The sequence below is a fragment of the Heloderma suspectum genome, chromosome 4, assembly GCF_057233095.1.
Source record: "Heloderma suspectum isolate Gila_16-S chromosome 4, 16-S_ref, whole genome shotgun sequence".
Classification (NCBI taxonomy): Eukaryota; Metazoa; Chordata; class Lepidosauria; order Squamata; family Helodermatidae; genus Heloderma; species Heloderma suspectum.
Window position 1 is genome coordinate 110,202,336 of NC_139461.1, and position 23,958 is coordinate 110,226,293.

General features: G+C 48.9%; 1 long non-coding RNA gene across 1 annotated transcript; it reads left to right on the forward strand.

The window, feature by feature from the left end:
* Positions 1–15,226: 15,226 nt before the first annotated feature.
* LOC146347281 (uncharacterized) lies at positions 15,227–23,127 on the forward strand. The gene is made up of 3 exons (XR_014789862.1): positions 15,227–15,417; positions 17,674–17,855; positions 21,187–23,127. It is a non-coding gene; the product is annotated as an uncharacterized LOC146347281 (long non-coding RNA).
* Positions 23,128–23,958: the final 831 nt, after the last annotated feature.

Genomic DNA, 23,958 nt, shown 5'->3' on the forward strand with positions numbered 1-23,958 from the left:
TTGGAAGTAATTGCTGGGATCAGTGGTGTAGTGGAGGCAGGGCTCGCAGGGACGCAGCCCAAACACTTTTTCATTAGCAGGGACTCTGATGTCATCTGCATTCCTGCACTGAGCAGGGGGTTGGACTCGATGGCCTTGTAGACCCCTTCCAACCCTACTATTCTATGATTCTATTATCTGCCACCCCCACCCCCTCGAATTCCCTGTTCCCTCTGAGCTTAGTTGCAATCCTCGCTGTAGCTGTGGGGGGAATGAATTTTCCAAGCAAGATATTGTTCCATGTTGGAATGCAAAGTATTTGGGATGACTTGGTCTGGAATGGGCAATTAAGACCTATTCGCTTTACCAAAGACGTGCTCCTGGTGGAGATGAAAACTCCTAGACCTGGTTTGTTGAAATGGATCGACACAGCTGCCTGAAATTTTTGGACTGCCTCCTGTGGAGACTGTCACAATGAGCTCCTGCATTTCCAAATTTACCACTACACCTCTCTCTCTCTCTCTCTCTCTCTCTCACTCACTCTCTCTCTCTCTCTCTCTCTCTCTCTCTCTGTAGTTCAATCCAGCTGGATGTGTGGACATTTCTGTTGGAGGGGGAGGGGGGAGATATAATGAAGGAGCTTAGGAAAGGTTAATGGGTAAATTTGGGGTGCTAAAGGGAGTGTGCAAAGGGGCTATTTAAATGAGAAGGGATCTGTCCATGAGAGCTGAGTTGAGAGGGTGAAGCTTCCATAGAGTATCATATGTTGAAAACCTAAATTTTGTGTGTGGGTGAGTGAACGAGTGGGTGAAATTTTTTTTAACACCCCTGTATTTTTTCTCAGATGTCCAATTGAAATGCCACTACCTTACTCTCAGCTGCACTGTTTTTGGATCCCAGTTGAAGGTGGTATATCTTACAAGGTTGTACAATCTGAGAAGGGGCGTGGCTGTGAGGGGGCGTGGCTGTGACTGTCACGAAGGGACCCTGCACGTCTGAATTTGCCAATGCACTACTGGCTGGGATGATAGGAATGTGTGAAACAGCAAAACATGTGCTTGTCAAAGGTCACTAAATTACACCTCAAATCTTATTCCAATTCATATCCATATTGGTTTGCAAGCTTTGGGTTTTTTCTTCTGCATACATATTTTCATGTACATTTCTCCAAATGTATGCCTCAGCTGCACGCATCGTTAAAATGTACGTGTTTCTAACACATTTCTTGTTGTGCAAATCACATCACAAGCTTGGCAATGTACAGACCGCAGATTGCATTCAGGTCCATGTTTGGTTCTGGGAGGTGCAAGCTGGATAAATTCTGGTAAAAAAAAAAAATGAAACAAATTTTGCACCTATCTCTACGGGATGATAGCTGCTCAACTACTTCTGAAATTTCGCTGTAAAGATTGCAACCCTACCTGTCATGCCTCTTAAAAAACAACCGAGTCCAGGAGATTAATTTTTATGATTTTCCAAATGGGCAGCTGTCACAAAAGAAACAAGAAAGTGAATAGAAAACTGCTCTATTAAGTCCTTCCTGGCCTCTGCTGATTATGCACCTTACAAGGGAAAGGGAGTGGAGGGAGAAGGCGAAAGGTGAGGTCCCTACACTTGCACGCAGTGGTTCTGGTACCTGGATGACCGATTCTGGGAGCCACTGGTTCAGTGTAGTGGGACATAGGATTAACCCACTTGTGAGATGGGGGAGGGCCACAGCACTGTGGAACAGCATATGCTTTACATACAAAAAGTGGTACCACCATTCATTCCCCAGATTTCCCAGCCAAAAGGGATTCCAGATAGAAGTTGGGAAAGACCTCTGCCTGAGATCCAAGAGCCAACAGCACTGGGCTAGATGGGCCAAACTGCAAGGCAGTATTACACAGCTTGGGACCAGGATACCTGAGAGAGCACGTTCTCCCTTACCAACCTGCCCAGTCACTGAGGTCATCAGAGGGCATGCTCCTGGTGGTTCCACATGGACCCATGGACCATGACCCAATTGGAATCCACCAGGAGAAGAGCCTTCAGTGTGGTAGCCCCCTTTCTTTGGAATTCCCAGCCCCTGGACGTCAAGCAGGTGCCTCTTGAAAACAGTTCTGTTCCAGGAAGCATTCCTTAAATGACCAGCCATGGTTTTTATTGGCATGTTGCTTTTAATAATTTTTATATGATGTTTTGATCTTTTATCTTTTAGGCCGGACAGCACATAGGAAGCATCGTAATGGCACTTCCAACATTCTCTCCCCACCCTGCTCCCAGGTACGCCCCCTTTGGGGCTGCTCCATGCTGCTCTTATGAGTGCAGAACTGGGGACAAACTGTACCGCCTATGAGGTGGCAGGGGCAGGGGCGGGGAGTTGGTTTTCTGAGAACCGACCTCAGAGCTTTGGCTCCAAGGTCGGTTCCCAGATAATGACAATTGCACCCTAAGGCTGCAGTTACATACTCACTTACCTGGATGTAAGCTCCATGCAAGTCAGTGGGACTTCTGTCAGAGTAAACATGCATAGGATTACACTGTAAGTGTGTTTTTCAAAAGTGATTAAACAAGAATGCTTCCTCTACTCAACAAGAAATCAAGAATGACTGGAACAAGAACATTTCCTCTGTTGCTTTCTCATGCTCAACTTCACATGGTATGTTTGGCAGTAGCTTGCCACACATTTACTTTTCTGCTAGTCTCTCTTGCCTATAATCTAGATTTATGGTACGTCTACCCTTTTCCTTCATCTGCAAGGTCCTGGGACATTCAGGTAGCCAATCTGCCCTTAAAATATGTCTCTGAGGAAATGGTGCTAATTAGTATTGGAATTTACAGCCTTCCATTTTATTGACTTGTCCTACTTTCTTCAATAATTAAGTAATGAGTAAAGTAATGAGCTATGTTAGTCAGTCATGCTGTTTCATTAAACAGCAAATCAATTATTGAAAATAGTTTTGGACAGTTCTTATGTTGTCATGATGTGTTTGACAGTGTGATTGTAAGGCTCTGTTTCAGCTTTACCCAACCTGGTGCCCTCCAGATGTGTTGGACTACAACCCTCAGCATGCCAGCATACTGGCTGGGGATGCTGGGACTTGTAGTCCAGCCCAGGGAAGGTTGCTGTATTTCATATAGATGCACCTATGTCCTATATGACATACACCACTAGTAAGAATTAATTATTGCAAATCACATTACTTTAGTCTGGTTATGTTCAATGCTTAACCATCTCTTAATTTTAATGGCTGTATATAGCAAGGATAGACACACAAGGCTAGACACATAAATGCAAATTAGAATCATTGCAAATCAAAGATTTGTAGCAGGAGGCCTGTATGATGTATGCCTCGCCAGACACCATGTATTTTGTCCTACTTGACAACCAACATCTTTTGCAGGGCTTGAGTTATTGTGGAAGGGCAGGGCTGGGATGAGGGGGGGCTTTAATGAAATTCAGAAGCTTCCCCCACCCCCAGCTCCCCCTAGTTTTTTAGCCCAATAATCTTCTCCATAGCCTTCTAGAAGCAGTAGCCAAAGGACTGTCACCAGGGTGGTCATGCATTCTACTTTTACAGAGAACAGTCCTCTGTTTGAAGGGCTGTCAGAGGCCTGTTTGGAAGCATTTTCTGTTTGAAGGGGCGCCCAGTCTGAGTCCAGCTTAACGATAAAGAACCCAAAGAAGGGAGTGTAGCAGAGGCCCTGAAGTGGCCCATCAACAGTGAGCCCCTGGACGGAAGGCTGAACAGACACACAGGTCACTTGGTCATAATCTTCCCCACTATGGTGTCTTGTCTTCCTATTTAAATAACAGCAATTCTATCTAAATTTGCACCTATATATATAAATTAGCACATGCACATTTTATGCAGATCAATGTCCTCTTTTTGGGATGATGCATTTCCTCTTTTCTGGCAATGTGCAAGTGGCCACACTAGCTACCCCACAAAGTAAGGGGGACCCACTTGTGATTAAAGCACTGGCTCCAGGCAGGCAATGAAACAAGAGGTTTATCATGACCCTCATTGGCCACCATACAGGGTCTGCATTCAGTTTGATGAATCACCAGTTGTGCTGGACTCACTTTGGATGTTGAGTGCTGGAAGTTGTACTATTTTTTCTGTCTGCATAGGATCACTCCCGTAGGTGAATATAGGGTGCATAGGATTAGATGAATATAATCCATAGCACCATATCTTTGGAGAAGCTTTATAGGGAAAGGGTCATCAGCACATACAAATTCTAAATGGGGCCCGTCCCTGTCAGAACAAACCTCTCTAGCAAAACAGGAGAAGAACTGGTGTCTTCTCGTTGTAATGGATTATGAAAAGTGACTGCCTTTTGAATGGGTTTATCAAGACATTTGAGCATGAGCATGATGTAAGCTGAAGTCCTAAGCACACTTACTAGGGAGAGATCCCCCTTGGACACAGTGGGGCACTCACCTCACTTACCTCTGAGCAACGTGTGCTGCTCAGAAAAACTTTGGTATTTCTGAAGCTCAATATGTGCAATATTAGAGGCATTATGCTTCTAAAATTTCTCATATTAAACTTTCCAGGCCCCAAACTGCTCATATTTAAATTGTGCATTTTTTCAGCTCCATTTTTCCGTTAAAAAAAAAAAAGTGGCAAAATGGCGGGCACTCACCAGACAGGTCAGGGTGAGTCTGGGAGGGCCCAAGCGGGGGCAAGCGAGGGCAGGGGCTCAGCGAGCACGGTCCAGGGGTTGCAGGCAGAAGGGGCCCGACGGACTCCCGGACCCAGTCGGGCATCCGCAACATCCCTAGTTCGAAGGTCACCCAGTACGTTTTACAGCTGAAATGGGATTTGAACCCTGTCTCCCAAGTCCTAATCTAACACTCCAAACATTTCACCATGCAGGCTCTTTTTCTTAATGAGACTAAAGGTGGAGTTTCAAGAAACAGGCATCCCAGTCAGTATGCATGTCTGGAATTATTTTGCCTAGATTTTGAAAAGTAAGGATTAGTGGGGTCAGGATGTCCCTCCATATTAGTTGCAACATTTATAGGCAGTTGCATATGCTTCTATGGATCGATTCTTGGGGTTGTGGGCAACTGTATTAGAGCTCATGCATATGACCCCAGATGGCCACTAGAGAGCAATAAATCAATATTAATTTTAATGAGATCTCCATCTCCTAGTCCTTGCCCTCACAAAATCTTATAGTGGACTTAACATAAATGAACACATGAAGAAAGGACTATTATGTTGCACCAAAAGATGTAATAGTTCTAGGTGCTTGAACACTTAGGGTCAAACTGAACATTGGTCAAATTATGCATAGCAGAGCTATGTGTAATTAGATTATTTACTTTAATGTAAGCATACATAGCCCCAATTCAGATTGGGATCATAGTACTCTGGTGGGGAAGTATTTAAGCTTTCCCTCCTCCCATTTTCATCCCAAAAATCCAAAAAAGGTGAGGGGAGATCTTCAATTGATGAAGATTTTTTTCCCTTTTTTTAACCCTCCCCCTCCCCACAAGGGTGTGCATGGAATTTTGGGATGAAAACAGGACGGGGGAAAGCTTAACCCCCGCTCTCCTGGAGCACCATGGTCCCGATCCAAATTGGGGGTGTGCACCCTTACACTAAATTATTTGATGGATGTTTAGTTTGGCTCTTAGTTATGTTGTTTTAGCATTATGTGTTCCATCCAATATCATGCGGTTAGAAGAGAGTTTGTCGAAGCAGGTTTCCCTACCCTATCTTCCCCCTGCAGCTGCCAAAGCACCCCCCCCCAATGCTACACAGAGGCTCAGAGGACCCTCCTCAATGAGGTAAGCTTTGTTGGGGGTGGAGGGAGAAGGGGGGATCCCCGAAAATCAGGGGAATGCACCTTCTGAGAGTGGGAGCAAGCCCTGGAAGTACACTGTTGGATAGAACCCTATATAGGGAACAAACAAACAAAAATGTTGCTAGCATTTAGGGATTCATTTTAACAAAACTTTAGTGCATTTTACCTCAGCTTTGTTCAGAATGCAATGTGATCCTCCTGTTTGTATTTACTTCTTTATGAGCCAATTTCACCTCATTGGCGTCAGGTTCAAAGGAAACAGCCTAATTTGGCTTGGACTGATTTGAAGGCTGTCCATTTGACTTGGATCACAATCTTGAATCTTGATTTACAAATTCAAATTTTCATGCCTCCCATTGATTATCACTGGAAATCAACAAATGACTATAACAGTTCTTTTGTTTGTTGGAACTGGATAAAATAGCAGTTCCTTTTAAGGAAATTATCCCTTCCAAATTTCAGAAAAACAGGTGTGTGTGTCTGTGTGTGTGTGTGTGTGTGTGGGGGGGTGCTATGTACAAAATGTTATTATTTTGTAAAGGTGACTGCTAAATTTGGTTTCTTGGAAGAATTCGATGAAACTTGCATGGATAGTTGCCCCTTCTGGGGAGATCAATGCGGCCAAGTTTCAGATGAATAGGTTCAGGGAGCTTTGTGTAAGAGCAGCCTTTACAATTTGGGGGTTTTCAAAAAAGGATGCACATCCCTCTGGGTTTTTTTGGGCAATTCTTATGAAAATGACATATGGCAAAGAAGTGGCCCTAGTTAAGGAACCTGCAGAATTTTTTTAAAGGATAGGGTGTGGCATTTTTATAGAAGGGGAATCTTCAAACTGGAGTGGGGGGGAAGTTATTCACTTCCCCTTACAAACATCCCCTTCCATGGCTTTTGAGCAATGTGGATAACAATGGCATATATCATAGAAGTGTCCCTAGGCAAGAAACCTCTTTGTTTTCTGCTGAACTGGCACCAAAGTCACAGAAAATGCAACAGGGCAGGGGTGGATGATGGATGGATGTTGCGCATACAGGCGAAAGGACTTGAACATCCAGCATTTTCTGGATGTTCAGAAAATGCAGCCCTCCCAGGTTCCAGAAATGCCAACAAACCCCATGTAATGTTCTAGCTTCTGGGAGAAAGAACTAGCAAAGAGCATTGAACATTAGATCAGTCCTGCAGTATATTACATTAACATCCCCCCCCCCCTCCAAGCACTGGGACTGGAGGGACCTGTTTAAGCCATGCACACTGATTAGAAGCTAGAGCTGCCAGTCACAAAACTGCACCGCCCTGCTCGGCTTTCCACATCTCCCCACCCTTGTGTTTTCCTTGTATGGAGAGGTTGGAGAGAAATGAATCCGTTTTTGGAGACACACTGTCTTAGTCTTTGTGTCTCTCTGAATCCCAAATCTTCAGGAATTTTTAGATTTGAATTTGGTCCACTTAAAAGGAGCCGCACTTCCATTCAGACTTCCTGCATCTGTCTGAATCAGCCCTATTGGGTTTGGGATTTGTCCGAACTGATGCATGCTCCTAAAGTACACACACACTCACATTTTTTGTCTTGAAAACTAGTTCTAGGAGCTCTGCTAGTGCATGAAGTAGTATTAGTGGGGGTGGATGAGACTGTGGTCATAGAATCATGTATCTTGAACACACCCACCCACACAATGAACATTTATAGCATGTCCAAAGAAGAACATTTCTTCTTGTAGAAGAAAGTGTATGTTAGCGTTTTAAAATTTCTTTGGCAAGGTATCCTACCAGATATCCCACATCAATGAATTGCAAGTCCATTAATCTCTTCTCTTTATATAAAAGGAAGCATTTGTATGTCCTTGATAGACTCAAAAACTGCACACCCAATTGTTATGAAACTATCAGGATTTGTTCTAACTCTATCTGGGGTGGTTTGAGGCATAGTGAGAATTTCATCTACCATCTTGACACAACATGGCGGCCAATCAAAATATTTAAAGTTTTACAGCTTCAATACCATTTGATTGAATTCAACCAACCTTGGCATGATGATTCAGCACTGCAGTAAGCAAATTTTAACCATACATTTTAACCATGCGATTACCTATAATCGTAAAAGAGGAGGTGTCTCTCTCTGCCTGTCTGTCATCACCATAGATCCAAGACCATGAAAGCTCGACACCTGTACTAAGGGGACTTAGGAATTTGCACTTCAGGGTTATTTTGTTTTTAAAACTAGGGATGATGTGGGTGCCCGTTTTGGTCTGCAAATCTTTCAGACCACTGATGCCCATGCCCCCAAAGCTGCACCCGCTGAGCTCTTGCCCTGCTCGCTGGCCCTCCAGGCTGCAGTCTAGCCCCACCTCTGTGCTCAGAAAGCAGCCCACAATTTACCTGGGCCTGTTGTCTCTATCCCAATCACCATGTTTTTAAAAAACATGGTGATCGGCAGCACTTGCCCATAGACGTATATGCAAAATAGAGCTGTGAAACTAGAGTATATGGGTGATTCACAGCGCTTTTTGCATATAAGTCTATGTGGGCACATAGACTTATACGCAAAAAGCGCTGTGGATCACAGGTTGAAACTGCAACAGATTAATAGGTCGAGGGAAACACCTGACCCTCCCCCTGCTGTGGGGCAGCCCCCCTGAGGGACAGAATTCTCCCTCAGGGGCTATAGGGATGCACCATGGCAGGGGCTGACCTATTCTCTGTATTACTTAACCTAGAACATTATCTCAATCACTAATTGAGAAGATGCTAGATGTGAGAGGTAGAGTGGCCTTGTGTCCTCTTTTACAGAGGACTGTCCTCTGTTTTGAAGGCATCTGCTCTTTGAGGGGCTGGCCAGCCAGATGTAGTTTAGAGATAAAGAACCATCAGAAGGGAGAGCTGGGCTTTGAAGTTGCCCAACAACAGCACCTGGACAGCAGAATGAGAAAGGCACATAGGTCACCTGGTCACAGTCTTCCACATTATGGTGAGATATACTGCATTCCTATTAAAATATAATAATACTTTCTAAATTTGAAGATATACATATGAATTGCCAGTTTTATGCAAACTGGTTTCCTCCTTTGTCCTCTTTTTTGCTTATGCATTTCCTCCTTTTTGGTGATTCATGAGTGGCCACCCAAGCAGATTCGCCAGCCCACTGTCTTGCACTACCCCTTCCTTATGTGATTGGCTTTTCCCTACTCCTAGATAAACTTCCTCTTTCTGCCAGCAGACTTTGTCCACAGCACTAAGCACTTCCTGTGTACAGCTCATGCTTAACCCTGACTGCGTGAGGAGGCACTGGGCTCCTTCACAGCATGATAGGACAGTGAATTAGGAGAATTTGGAAGAAAAGCATTAATCAGAACAAGACATGGCACAGACTGCAGAATGCACAGGCTGTCCATGGTACTTGGTAGTGCATAGGGATGTCAGAGAATTCTGCCACGGATTAGGGTTGGCGGAGAATTTCTCCCCGAAACTTCGGGGGGCCAAGCGCCAATGTGTTCGGCCCCCCGAACAAGTTTCGGGGAGAAATTCTCCGCCCCCCGCCCCCGCACCCCCCCCGGGACGGGACTTACCTTTGGCGAATGTCCCTCCCGGCGGCGGGTCCGGCTGGCAGTTCGGCGGGTGTTCGTCCGGGGCGGGAGCGGCAGCTGGCCATTCGACCGGCTGGCACCGCCGCCATTCCAATAAAAGAAAAAAAAATGCCCCCGTGATAGGCTACGTGACGATTAACGTAGCCTATCATGGCTAGATTTGCAAAGTCAGCCGTGATAGGCTACGTAAATCGTCACGTAGCCTATCACGGGTGACTTTAAAAAAAAAAAAAGCGCGTATGCTAATGGCGGCCCCCATAGGGAGCCACCATTCCCGTTCCTTATTTGGTCGCTGTAGTCTACGTAAAGATTTACGTAGACTACGGTGAAAATAAGGGCAACGCTACAGCTGACTTTGCAGATCTAGCCGTGATAGGCTACGTTAATCGTCACGTAGCCTATCACGGGGGCGTTGTTTTTTTTTTTAAAAAAAACTTTTTAGTTCGCGGCCGGGCGAGGCGAGGCACCTTCTCCCCGGCCTGAATTTCGGCCGGGCGAGGCGGGAAGCCTCCCCCCGGCCTGAATTTCGGCCGGGCGAGGCGGAAAGCCTCTCCCCCTGGCCTGAACTTTGCAGGGGGAGCAGCGAAGCGCCTCCCCCCCACCGTGAACAAGCTTCGAGGACAGGTAAGTGACTTTCGTCCATCCCTACCACGGATCTCAGTGAGGCCGAATGCCAGTGCATTCAGCCCCCCAAAATCCGTGGCAGAACGAAGCTCCCCACCCCACCCCCCTGCGAAAGGTGCACGAAATGGAGCACTTACCTGATGCCATTCGTGCTGTTTTGCAAATGGCGGCCGCGTCTGTGGCTGCCATTCGCTTCCCCATTTTTGCCGTGATATGCTACGTAAATACTTATGTAGCCTACCACAGCTAATGCAGGGACGCCATTTGTGTCCCTGCGGCGGCCGTGATAGGCTACGTAAATATTTATGTAGCCTATCACGGCAAAAATGGGGAACGCAAATGGCGGCCACCATAGCCGCCACCATTTGCGCCCCTGTTTTTTTGCCATGATAGGCTATGTAAATATTTACGTGGCCTATCACGGCAAAAAAACAGGAACGCAAATGGCAGCTGCCGTAGCTGCTGCCATTTGAGTCCGCAGGCTGTGCACGCCTGCGAATGCACCCGGCCGGCGGCTCTGCGGAGTTGCCACGGAGCAGAGCCGGACAGGTTAGGATTTCAGGGGTAGGTGCAGAGCGCCTCCCCCCCACTGCGAATCACCCCCTTCGAAAAGGTAAGTGACTTTCACACATCCCTAGTAGTGCACCCCAGTCAAAAAGCAGCCAGTTACAGGCATACTCTTAGTAGGGATGGGGGACAAATTAATTCAGTTTGCATTTCAATGTGAACTTACCTAATTTTGCATTTCCAAACCACAATATGAAATGAAATCTAGTTATCCCTCAAAATTCATCCTTCTCTGAATTTTGCAATGGAGTTCTCCAATCCAAAAATACACGCAAAAAATGCATATATTAGGAAAAACAATTTTCAAAATGCATTGTGTTAGGAAAATTGTTTGCAAAAATTGTGTATATTAGGCAAATATGCAACCAAAATGCATATATTAGGAGAAATGGGCACAATAATGCTTATAATTTTTCATGCATTTTAAAAAAAATATCAGAGTTTAGGATGAACCAAATTTAAGACTCTATAATGTCTCACAGTTCAAGATGAACTGAACGTAGGACTGAAAAAATTAGAAACGGAAGCAAACTGAACCTGACAGATTCAGCCATCTCTAACATTTAGAGCGCAATCCTATCGGCTATTGGGATAGGTGGCCACCTCCGAACTCGGAGGCGACTGCCTATCCAATATAGGGCAAAGGAAACACAGAGGGCATCGTCCCCTCTGTGCTTCAGCTGCCCTGCATTTGCAGCTAGATTTCTGCTGTCTATGGGAAGTTGGAGGGGGGGGGGATGCTGGATGACACATAGAAAGCATCAGAATGGCACTTCTGCCCTCCCCATCCCAGCACGCCACTAGGAACATCCCTTTTTCGCCGCTTCACGCTCCTCTTCTGAGGCAGCGTGGGAGGGGGTGGAAGTTGGTTCTCAGGGAACGGACCTTGGAGCATGGGCTCCAAGGTTGGTTCCCAGGAATCAACCTATCCTATGGCCATCTAGCCACTGACTAGAGGCCATAGGATTGCGCCCTTAGACACCTAATTCATGTATTCACAGTCTCATTGTCATGTGGAATATAGGAGTCTTAAATACAAAGACTTCCAATTGTAAGTATTCCTTAACTTAGGAATGTCAGCCACTTCTTTCAAATCAGAATGAATGAGACACACCATTGCTACACAAACAGCAAGCCAAAATAAATCAAAGACCAGTCAGAAAAGAAAGGGAACATCAAGTTTTCATTTCCAAACAGATCTAATTCAGCAATTGTACTCTTAGCTGAGCATAGGCAAAGAACACAAACATGAGCATATGATTGAAATTACAATTTACATATGAATTACATTAGAAATACGAGCCACACTAAAGATATAGTGTTATTCTGGGTTACATGAAGGCTAGCAAAATTAAATAAGAACAATTTCAAAGACATGTTTGGTTTTGCCTTTTCAACAAAACCGTTTTAATCAAGGATAATGAATGAAAAATGCACTATGTATAAAAATGAAGAGCAACATATTATAGTGTGTGAAATGCTATTACTTAGATATACACACACACACACACACACACACACACACTTCATGAAGTGTTGTTGAGTTAAATCCTTACATTAGGATAATTTGAATGGCAAAAAGGCAAAGATGTGCAGAATATAATATTATCTGCTATTAGTAGCTAGTACATCATCAACCATAATTCTGCTGCAATGTACATCAGAAGAGGGAAGAAGGTATAAACAGCCAGTTTCTTGCCAGCCAATCCAAAGAAGTTAATTCCTGTGCGGAAACTAGGGATGGTGGAGGAAATTCATTTGGTCCAGCTCCCCTGATGAACTTAACTGATCTGCACCTCTCAGACTAATGTGCAGCTTGGAACACAGTTTACCTGTGAAATCTGCACCACAGCAAATGTTGCAAGGTGGTCTGAGGATGGCCTTTGACTATTCATTTTCTTTTTCAGAAAATGAAAATACCCCTGGGTCATAATGGGCATGATCAGTGCCGGCTCCAGGTTTTGAGGGCTCTTGGGCAAGATACCCTCCATGGGCCTGTCCCTCATGAGTCTCCCTTCTCACCACCATGGTCACTAGCTGCTATGGCTCCCCACCCTCTTTCTCATCTACCACTTGCTTGCTTGACAGGCAGAGGGCCAGGGAGCAAATAGGCCGTGGCATCTACTCTTCCTCCTCCTCACCACCACCGTTGTCTGGGCCAGAGCAAGAGGCATGTGAACAAGTAGGGTGCATGAAGAGGAGGAGCATATCCAGGAGGTTCTTGTCAGTGGGTCCCTGCTGGAGTGCCCAAACATGCCAGCCATGTGAGTGTTGACAGACCATTACATAGTATGGGGAAAAAAAACATGGCTGCCCATGTACTGGGCACACGTTCAATGGCAGCATGAAGGGATCCTAGTGTATTGATCTGAAATCAGACAATATTTATCAGTTGTATGTAACCCTTTACACTAGCCTTCCACAACTTGGCACCCTCCAGTTGTGCTGGAATAAAACTCCCATCACCCCAGTCATTGGCCATCCTGGCTGTGGGTAATGGGAGTTGTTGCCCAACATATCTGGATGGCACCAGGCTGTCAATTATTACCCAGAGTGGGTATCACCTCTTCCAGGGGTCCAAGATGCACATTTTTCCTGGCTGTAGGAACTCCTCTTACAGGAGATGTTAGGAATTCAACCCGGACCTGGATATATGTTGGGAATCCATTGGTGACTCCTGCACTGCTGCATATGAATGATTGCCATACACAAGTGGACACAATTAATGTGGAGACTCTTGTGGTCTCCACACTCTTTTAGCAGAGAAGGGCTTTGCTTCTGATAGCCCTTTCCTCTGGAATTGCAACCCTTCGTTCCAGGGATGGGGAAACTGTGACCTTTCAGATGTTGTCGGACTACAGCTCTCATCACCTCTCACCCTTAGTTATGGGTAATGGGAGTTGTAGTCCAACAACATCTGGAGGGCCACACATTCTCCACTCCTGCTTTATTCACTCACTGCATTCCAGTATTTTCTGAGTTGTCCTCTTGACTTTTTTTCAGAATTGATTTGTGCTGATTTTTATATTTTGCTATCAAACTGCACTCCAGCAACAGTGTGGACATGCAAAAGTGCTATCAGGGCTTTTAAGGGGAACTTTTCCTTTTAATTGAAAGTTTCCTGTTTGCAGGTTCAGTGCAAATTACTGTTGCCCTGGAAATCACTTCTTTCTTTCCATTTCCCCCTCTTTTCTTTCCATTATAGCTAAATAGTACTATCTAATATTGCTATAATGAAAACAAACAAACAAGTAAATAAACAAGTAATTTAACCCCCAACCCCACCATGCAGGAGAGAAAAGCTGATGATTAATAAAGGGCAATTAAAGGGCAATTTGGCACTAAAGCCCCCATTTGTGCTGACCGAGGAAGCAATAAAACAAGCTGAACTGCAAACAGGAAGCTTCAAATAGCATTGGAAATAACTTTTGCTTAATGGTACTTACTTGGGCCTATGCCCCTTATAGAAGGGTCTTGGCCATAGGGAAGAGCATTGGTAGTTAATGTAGTGCTATATTAAGTGCTGTGTGGAAATGAAAAGGAAAGGAAAGGTTCCTCCTGTGCAAGCACCGAGTCATTGCTGACTCCTAGAGGCCGGACACCGCTTGCGCTGGCGTTTTCATGGCAGACTGTAGCGGGGTGGTTTGCCATTGCCTTCCCCAGTCGTGACTACCTTTCCTCCAGCAAGCTGGGTACTCATTTTACCAACCTTTTAATTCCACTGTAGTCTCACCTTATGACAGAAAAGCAATGCCTCAGTGGCAGCTCTAAAAGCTTTGGTCTAGTGTGAAAGCAACCTGGGTTCCTTCCATCAAAACACTGTAGAATTTCATCATGTGAATCACCCTCCACCCTTATCCTTGACAATTTCTTGATAGCAATCTGCTGGAATAAAGGGAGTCAGAAGGAATCCTCTGGAGACTGATCCCCAGACAAATGGGACAATTCAGTGGGGTGGATCCAGAACCTACTTCCTGCGAGAGGAAGGTTTCCACTTGCAGAAGGCCCCTCTGCTGATTTGGGGAGGGGGTCAACCCCTACCGTAGCTCACGCTATTCAGCAGGGTTTCCTGACTCTGTGTAAGATTTTCAGGGGACTGGAGTGGAGGGACTGCCATGAGAAGGAGGGAGCAGGGAAGTTCACTTCTGCCAAGACAGTTGTTTCAGCTTAAATTTGAATCCAGCCCAATGGGCTTTTCCCCCCAAAGAGTCAGAGGGAATGGTTATGCCGGTAAATCTAATTGAAAGTAGGGCTGTGTTGATTTTCCCACTTGCCAAGAAATTTCCACTTATCAAAACTCATTTTGCTCTCTTTGAAATACTGTGGCTGTTTTCCTTCAATGGCAATTACACCTGACCTCAAATCCCCCTCAAAATTGTATTGTGGTGGGTCAGATTGGGTGGTGACTGTACCTGTGATAGGTTCCTGGTCATTCCATTCCCTCCATAGGAATGACTGTTCCAACACCACTACATCTACATATATTCATTTCTTCAGGTACATGCACATATGCCCTACCCGACGCCAGCTCGTCTGGCTGAAAGGGGGGGGGCATTGCAGGCGGGTGGGGTGACAAGACGTAGGGGCCTCTGATTGGTGCATCCCAGTGGCACCACCATGAAGGAGTGGTCAGGCTGAGTTGCCTTAAACTCAGCCCTCCTCCCAATCTCAGTTCTCTGGCTCGACGCAGCTAGAGAGAACTACAAGTTCGCTGAGAAACAACGAAGGACACCTGCCTGCTGGAGACCGGCTTCGTCGTCTTCCCAGCCACATGAACTCGGCGTGCAATCTGCGCGCCCACAGCCTCGCTGACGTTGAGGCCTAACCAGTGCTGAGTAGAGGGGAGCTAGTACTTCGCGGCGGGGTACGCATGGTCTGGCGCGGCTCCATCATGGCCAGTGCCTCCCCTGCCGGCAGAGGCGCCGGCGTTGGTGACGGAGCACGTTGGGGCGTTGCACCTATGGGTCTTGGCGGTTGAGGCTGCAGCGCGCCCGCCCCCCCTTCCTCGGCCAGCGCTTGCTGCCCCGGTTGGAGCGCCTGCGGTTGTGCCGGCGCGCGTCTGAGCGGTGCCGTCGTTCCTCTCTCCTGCGGGGCGCAGGTGCTCGTGGAGGCCGAGCGCCCGTCCCTCCCTCTCGCTGGTTGCAACATGCCCGTGCTGCCGCGGCCCCTGGGTTGCCGGCCCTCGTGGCAGGGCGCATGTGTGTTGGCGCCGCCCTTCGTCAACCGGTGCTTGCCCTCGGTCGGCAGCTGCGCCCGCGCGCGCCTGTATGCCATGCCGTCATTCGCCCCCCCCCTCTCCCCGGCTGCTGCGTGCCTGTGCCGCCGCGGCCCCAGGGTTGCAGGCCCTTCCTGGCGGGGCGCTTGTGTGTAGGTGCCGCCACCCCTCAACCGGCGCTTGCCGCCTGGGCGGGCGCGCCGGCAACTGGGCAGGCGCACCGGCAACTGTACAGGCGCGTGCCTGGTTGCCGCGCCGTCTTTCCCTCCCCTGTTAGGGGCGCCGGCAGTCGCGGAGGCCGAGCGCCCGCCCCTCCCTCTCTGGCTGCAGCATGCCTGCACCGCCGCGGCCCCAGGTTTGCTGGCCCTCACGGCGGGCCGCTTGTATGTGGGTGCCGGCCCCCCCCTCAGCCGGCGTTTGCTGCCCCGGCGGGAAAGTGGGCAGCGGTGCCGGCACGCGCTCAGGTGTGACGCCGGTTGGCCCGTTCCCCCTGCGTGGCGCCGGTGATTGCGGCGGCTTGGTGTCCCCCCCTCCTTACCACGGCCCCGAGTCCTCGGCGCTCTCGGTGGGGCATGCGCCTTCGTGCGCCGCCCCTCCCGGCTGCAGTTGCGGGGCCGGTGTGAGTGCCGCGCGGCACGAGCGTGCGCGCGGCACTGGTGGCTGCCGGCACTTTCCAGCCTTGGGGAGGGTGCTGGCGCTTAGAGTGGCGGCATGCTTGCCCAGCTTCATTTCTCGCGAGCACTCGTCCACCCCCCCACCAAAAAAAAAAACATGCACCCCCCCACAATTAAATAAAATAAAAAAGTAAAGAAAAGAAAGAATAAATAAATAGTAAAAGTAATGATGATGATGATAATAATAATAAAATAATAATAAGATATATAAATAATAATAATAATAAAAATAAAAATAAAATAATGATTCAAAAATTCACACAGACACCCCCGGCAGCCGCTGCTCCCCATTGCATGCCCACCGTGACTCCTGGGTCGCAGGCGCTTTTGGCAGAGGGCGCCTGTGCTCAGGCGCGGCTTCCATGGCCATCGGCCCTGGCCGCGCCTCTTGGGCGCCGGGCTTGCGGCGGGCGGCAACCTTTTAAAGCCACTGTGGCCTAGTAGCTGCAGTGTTGAACCGGAGCTTGAGAGACCATGGTTCTAGTCTCCTTTCCGGGAGTTTAGTTCAGTGCTAGTCCCCTGCTGGACATACAGAAGGTGCCAGGTCCTGTCCCTGGCATCTCCAAGTAGGGCTAGAAAAACCCCTACCTGAATCCCTGGCAGAGTCATCGGGGGGGCCACAGATTCTTCACCCCTGCCCTAGAAACGAATAAAAGTTAAGGGCTAGACACACGGTGTCTTAAATGTAACACACAGAGCCATACAGGAAGAGGATGAACGTTGTGCGCTCACCTATCTAACCGCTGCCGGATGCAGAGGGTCCCCCTCCTGTCTAGCGGTAATGGAGGCGCGGCTGCCTGTTGTCCTGTGTGTCCTGCGAGTAGCCCACTGGAACCTCCTGCTGGGTGCTCCGACCCCTGCCACTTTTACTTTTAAGGGTGGTGGTTTGAGTGTTGGACTGGGTCCAGGGACCCAGGCCCTTCCTTCTTCTTGCCAATATCGTGCCAACCTTCTCACTTTCTACAGCATGCCCCCCAAGAATAGCCAAGTTTGAAAGAATGGGAAGGGTAGGGCTCTGCCTCCCCTCCCCAATAGATTGCAGCCTAAGCTGGAGTCTGAGTCTGATGATGAAGCAGACCCGGTAGTGGCATCAATTCTTCTCGTCTGGAAACTGCTGAGCGTTCTCCAGGGATCCCTTCCCCCTCCCCCGACAGGCCTAAGAAACACTCGGTGGTCCAGCTTAAGTGATCGCGACAGCTGACCCAACGCTCGCTACTTATTTCTATTTCAGCTCGTCTGGACCCTGTTGAAGCCTCCATCTCCTCTTCCTTGGCTTCTGGATGGCTCACCGCCTTTGGTGAAGCTCCTCCATTCTTCAGCCTCCTCTTCCCTGAGTACAAGCAACATCCGTTTTCCAGTCGGGGATCAGAGCACAGCCACAATGGATTCAGTCCCGCCTGCTCGGGCATCCACGTAAGTGGCATATCAGATCCCTATGCTAATCTGGCGAGTTGACAGGCCACTGGCGCTACTCCTTCTTGTAATGGCTTTCACCTGAGGAGGTGTGCAGCTGGCTTATGTCGAGGCCTTCCACAGGAGGGCCGCCATTGACCCTTCTCTGCTCAGGGACCTGATGGACCAGGACTTTTTCGCTCCACTTTGACTCCTTCCCGGCCGTGTTTTGGCGACGGTTCTGACAGTGGCCACATTCCCCAGGCTGTCTCCTGCACTGGCCCTCGGCCTTTGGCAGGTCTGCTGCTTCAGCACCACTGTCTGTAATGGGAATACAGCCCCTGGGCACATACTCCACAGAACCTGTGCCTTTCTGTCATGAGTGCTGCCTTGTTGCAGTCGGCACTCGTGCACCTCTTGTCCAATGCCTGGGGACTGTAGGGTCCCCCTTGGAAAGGCCGAGGCAGTAGAAAACTGGGCGGGCGGGCTACAGCTCCCTCCGGTGGGCCCAGGCCTGGTTCAGGTTGGCCCCACTACTCCGGCTTTAAGATGCTACCCCAACTTGGGGAACACGTTTTAACTTGGAACACGATTTCATTCTAGGTTCTAGGACCCCTCCTCCCTTTTTTCTAGGTCAACTAAGCCATCCTTACTTAGTAAGCAACATTTCCCCTTGCCAGGCGTTGACATGTTTGTGGGAGGTTTTAAGACAATACTGGCAGAAGGGTTATAGCCCCCCCCGTTTTTCCACACCCCGATATCTATGCTAGGGATTTCCCTTCTCCAAACGGTGCCCAGGAAATCCTCTAAGGGGTTTATCCCGATTTGTAACCTATCTTCCCTGAGGGCCTGTCTGTTAAGCACAAGATCCCTGCTCATCTGTGTTCAGTGCGATACGCCTCCTCGATGTGGCAGTTATCTTGGTTTGGGATCCCGGCCACGGGTTCCTGTTGGCATATGCTACATGGAGTCCAAAGATGGTGGTCAATGTTCTGACCTAATGCAAACATTGCTTCCCCTTGTACCTCGGGGTCCCTTAGATCACAAAAGGCTGAGGGCCCATCTCCCACATCAACATTCAGTGAAGCCAATCTGATACCCTGAGGCATTATTCTCGCCTCCCTCAAGACAACGTTCAGGTCGTTTGGGCACAGCTCCAAGCAATTATACATCTTCCTAGGGTTTCCCGTGGTGGACCATGAAAGATATGGTTGGGCATCTTCTTTTCACAGTTAGAGTAGCGGGCCCTGGCCGTACCGTCTCGCGCCGGCTCAGTTTGGGCAGTGCAGGGACCGCGGCTGCCGCATCGTTGACCCAGGGTCACTTCTGCTGTGCGCACGTATCCATGGGCAGGGATTCAGCTTAATAGGGCTTCAATGGCACCTCCTTCCAGAGGCGTGAGCTGCCCCTCAAAGCCGGCCTGCAGATTCACAGGATTCTGCCGCTACTCCGGGGGGGGGTTCAGACTCATGGGGCAGGTCCGATCGCTCTGTGGGTATTGCCCTGTAGAGTGGGGGTTGCTGCCGCCAAGCACATTCTGATTTCACCTCATAGCCAAATCAGTACCCCCCCCTTGGTATGACAACGTGATGACATTATTCATTCCCCATCCTCCTGAAACATCCAGCGTCGGTGTTACAACATCTGGTCCTGGGTCCGCCATTTGCTGGGTTAGGCAAACCCAATTGTCGATACTTTGTCACGAAATTAGGTCAACGACTTCTAGGCCTTAGCCCCGCTGGTGCGTACATTCTAGGGATGGCAGAGAATTTCTCCCCGAAACTTCGGGGGGCTGAGCACCAACATGTTCGGCCCCCCGAACAAGTTTTGGGGAGAAATCCTCCGCACCCCCCCGCACCCCGCACCCCCCCCCGGGACGGGACGGGACCTTCGCCGAATGTCCCTCCCGGCGGCGGGTCCAGTCGGCGGTTCGGCGGGTGTTCGTGCGGGGCGGGAGCGGCAGCCGGTCTTTCAACCGGCTGCCGCCGCCACCGCCATTCCAATGAAAGAAAAAAAAAAAACGCCCCCTGATAGGCTACGTGACAATTAACATAGCCTATCATGGCTAGATTTGCAAAGTCAGCCATGATAGGCTATGTAAATAGTCATGTAGCCTATCACAGGTGACTTAAAAAAAAAAAAAAAAGCACGTACGGATAATGGCGGCCCCCATAGGGAGCCGCCATTCCCGTTCCTTATTTGGTCGCTGTAGTCTACGTAAAGATTTACGTAGACTACGGTGAAAGTAAGGGTCACGGCTGACTTTGCAGATCTAGCCGTGATAGGCTACGTTAATCGTCACGTAGCCTATCACGGGGGCGTTTTTTTTTTTTAAAAAAACCTTCCGAGTTCGCGGCCGGACGAGGCGGGAAGCCTCCCCCCGGCCTGAATTTCGGCCGGGGAGAGGCGGGAAGCCTCCCCCCCCGGCCTGAACTTCGCGGGGGGAGCAGAGAAGCGCCTCCCCCCCACCGCGAACAAGCTTCGACGAAAGGTAAGTGACTTTCGTCCACCCCTAGTACATTCCCAGATCCCATACTACAGTACTATGGGAGACTGGGATACAGAAGCCAAGCATGCCATCCTGCATTCCATGGCTCTCAGTACACGAGCCGACTGCGACAGAGCAGGTATGGCGTGCCACGCAATAGGAAAAGCTTCGGCAACAGGAATCATGGCCTGTACCTGTAGATCATTGGCCACAATTTCGCGCCTCCTTAAGGAACAACAGAATATCTGGGACCATAAGTCGCAAGATGGCCATTTAACCTTCTGGCCCACAACGCTGGGAATTACTGTCTCCCATGTCAGATTTTAGGGTTCGGAGTGCAATAGGGTTGGGCACAGTTGTCGCTTGTTTTAGTAAATTTAGCCACCCTATCTCCCCAGATACTTCCCTTTTGGGCTATGGGGGTCATGGCCCTCCATTTGTCCTTTTCAGTAAGACGTTTCCCTGTTCCACGCAACATCCTTAACGGCAGTCTGCAAGCCCCCCCCTTAGGAATTCAGGGTTGGTCTGGGATCTCAAGTCCGTTTTGTTCCGGAGGGCCTTGAGATACTTCACGATCTCGAGTCCGTTTGTTCTGGAGGGCCTTGAGATACTTCACGGTACAGGTCTGGCCCAATGTAACACACTTACGTATTTGGTAATCAAACTGATCAGTATGGCAAGGGCACGGCAGGGGCCCACGGCCAAACAGAAGTCAATGGGTTATGCCACTGGAGGTTTCTCTCACAGGCACTTTACGGCAGTTTGAAAATGGGGCTTCACAGCGTTCCGGCCTGCGTTCGTGAGTTGTCTGCTTCTTCGTGACACTATTCTCGCTTTGCTTGCCCTAATGTGTTTACTCCTTAGACCAGCAGACTCGTCGTACGCCGGAACGGGTGCTCTTACATGGGCACGTTATGATGTCTTGAGCTGCATGAAGGGATTGTATGTCGTCTTCGGGCTTCAGCTTCTGTCACTCCGACATGGAGATCCAGTGGCTTCACAGATGAGGCATACAGAGGGAGTCCCCTCCTCACTCTGTTCCACCAAAGTTCGTTAAGTCTTCCTCCGCAGGTACAGGTGCTGCACATTGAAAGGAATGACTTTGGCTGTAAGCCAGGCAAGGACCTGATCGAACAGGCCTTGGTTGAGATGCAGGTGGTCTGGCATACCTGGCCGGAAGTAGGCTATTGCAGTCCTCACCGCTCCCATGGATCAATGGGAAGGCATGGAATAACGTTGCCAGTGGCAGGGCACGTCTGAAAGTGCACAGAGAAATGGCTTATGGCCTATGCGAATGTGGCGATGGACGCACCATCTGCCTGGAAATTCTGTGGTCATGGAGGGAGCATTACAGGAAGGATGGTGCCCGCCTGTCTCATGTAGTGAATAACATATTTCTGTCTGATCTGCAAAGGGGCCTGCGGGAAGTTCTTCTGCGCAGGTGGGGGGAGTTTCACAAGCTCTAGGCTTGTGACTCCTGTGGCGGCTAGGACGGGCAAAACAGGAAAGTAGGGATGGTGTGCAAGCAGAGGCACCTTATGGTGACAGGTGACGCCTGAGGCCCCCCGAACGGGTTGTGTGGCTTGGCAGGGGGATAAGGGTTGCCTGGGAGACCAACCCTACTCACTCACCCAGGTGTTGTGCGGCACCGGGTTGGGGGTGACACCGGAAGGTCTACCTCCCCCAGAAGGGGCAGTCCGGAGGGATGGCGAGATCACCGCCACCCCTCAGGCTGGGTATGTTTTCGCCCAAGAAGTGCCAGCTAGCTGCTGTCACAGTTAGATGCCCGTCCTAGTTACCCCTTTGCAGGTATTTCAATAAATGTGGCCCAATTTTCAACCCAAGGTTGTTGTCTGCGTCTTCTTTAACCCATCTCCGCTCGCAAATGCCCTACCCGACGCCAGCTCGTCTGGCTGAAAGGGGGGGGCCATTGCGGGCGGGTGGGGTGACAAGATGTAGGGGCCTCTGATTGGTGCATCCCAGTGGCACCACCATGAAGGAGGGGTCAGGCTGAGTTGCCTTAAACTCAGCCCTCCTCCCAATCTCAGTTCTCTGGCTTGACGCAGCTCCCTCCCATCCTCCCCTAAGCAGTGTGGGTTTCTTGCTGGCTGCCCTTTGGGAGCCACGTAGGATTTTTTTGGCTCACAGTTCGATTGGCCTATTACTGTGTCTTTTTTGCCTACGTCACACTGTTTTGTGCGGGTCGAGTGTGTCCTGTAAGGGAATATGGTCTACATCATCGGTCACATTCCAGTTGGCGGCTAGGACGGGCGAAACAGGAAAGTAGGGATGGTGTGCATGCAGAGGCACCTTATGGTGACAGGTGACACCTGAGGCCCCCCGAACGGGTTGTGCGGCTCGGCGGGGGGATAAGGGTTGCCTGGGAGACCAACCCTACTCACTCACCCAGGTGTTGTGTGGCACCGGGTTGGGGGTGACACCGGAAGGTCTACCTCCCCAGAAGGGGCAGTCCAGCGGGATGGCGAGATCACCGCCACCCCTCAGGCTGGGTATGTTTTCGCCCAAGAAGTGCCAGCTAGCTGCTGTCACAGTTAGATGCCCGTCCTAGTTACCCCTTTGCAGGTATTTCAATGTGGCCCAATTTTCAACCCAAGGTTGTTGTCTGCGTCTTCTTTAACCCATCTCCGCTCGCAAATATGGGGTTGAGGAAAAATTTATTTGTCCCACAGTAAATTAAGCAGAATCAAAACCTCTGCTGTTGCCAGAGGTTGCTAATTCTCTTGCAGAACACTTTAACTCTGATTCATCCTTTTAATGTGTAAATAAATCAGAATCTAAAGAGGGTTTCGAAGTTGTTATCTTGTCAATAACTGGTAATTGTATTCATTCCAAATTACAACAAATCCTAGTGTCCAGAACAGTACTGTGGATTGGACATTTTTGGCTGAGACATTATGTCAAAGGTCTCCCTTTTGGTGGGCCCCAGCCATCAGGCTAGGCCTTGAGGCACATACTGATGTAACCACTTGTAAATCTGCTATCTTGAGGCAGCTCCAGTGCCCAAGGGCACAGCTAGCCCTCACTAATTGGGCCCTATGATTACAGCAGGGTTCCTGTGAGAAGGAATGCCCCCTTCAGGTACATGTACATATACATTCAGGGCCTTGCTAAATTTTAGCTCCTGCACATTTTCTTTTGCCTGTTTTAATCCCCCCCCCCTTGGGCTGTTTTAACTTGTTAATGCTTTAAACATAAGCTGCTTTGAGGTTTATTGATAGACAGGAAAGATATAAATGTCTTCATAAGGAAGGAAGGAAGGAAGGAAGGAAGGAAGGAAGGAAGGAAAGGAAGAAAGAAAAAGATATTCACTCAATATAAAAAAATCAAACCTTGATCAAACAAATGGAATATGGACTGCATCGAGTTGCCAGTCCAAGACTTGATCCCAAGCATTAAGTACCTGGTCCATATGTCTGGTCATCACAGCCTATGGGCAACAATCACTTTCCCATCGTTAAGAAGTCAGTCATACTGAGAGAAACGTTTTAATACCACCCATCTAAAAGCAGCTTACCTGTACGACACAGCCTCCACCAGCTTTTCTGCAGAGGTATGGTTTATGAGCACCCAGGCTAATGAGCTAAAACTCTGGTGACCATAAAACTGAAATATAAT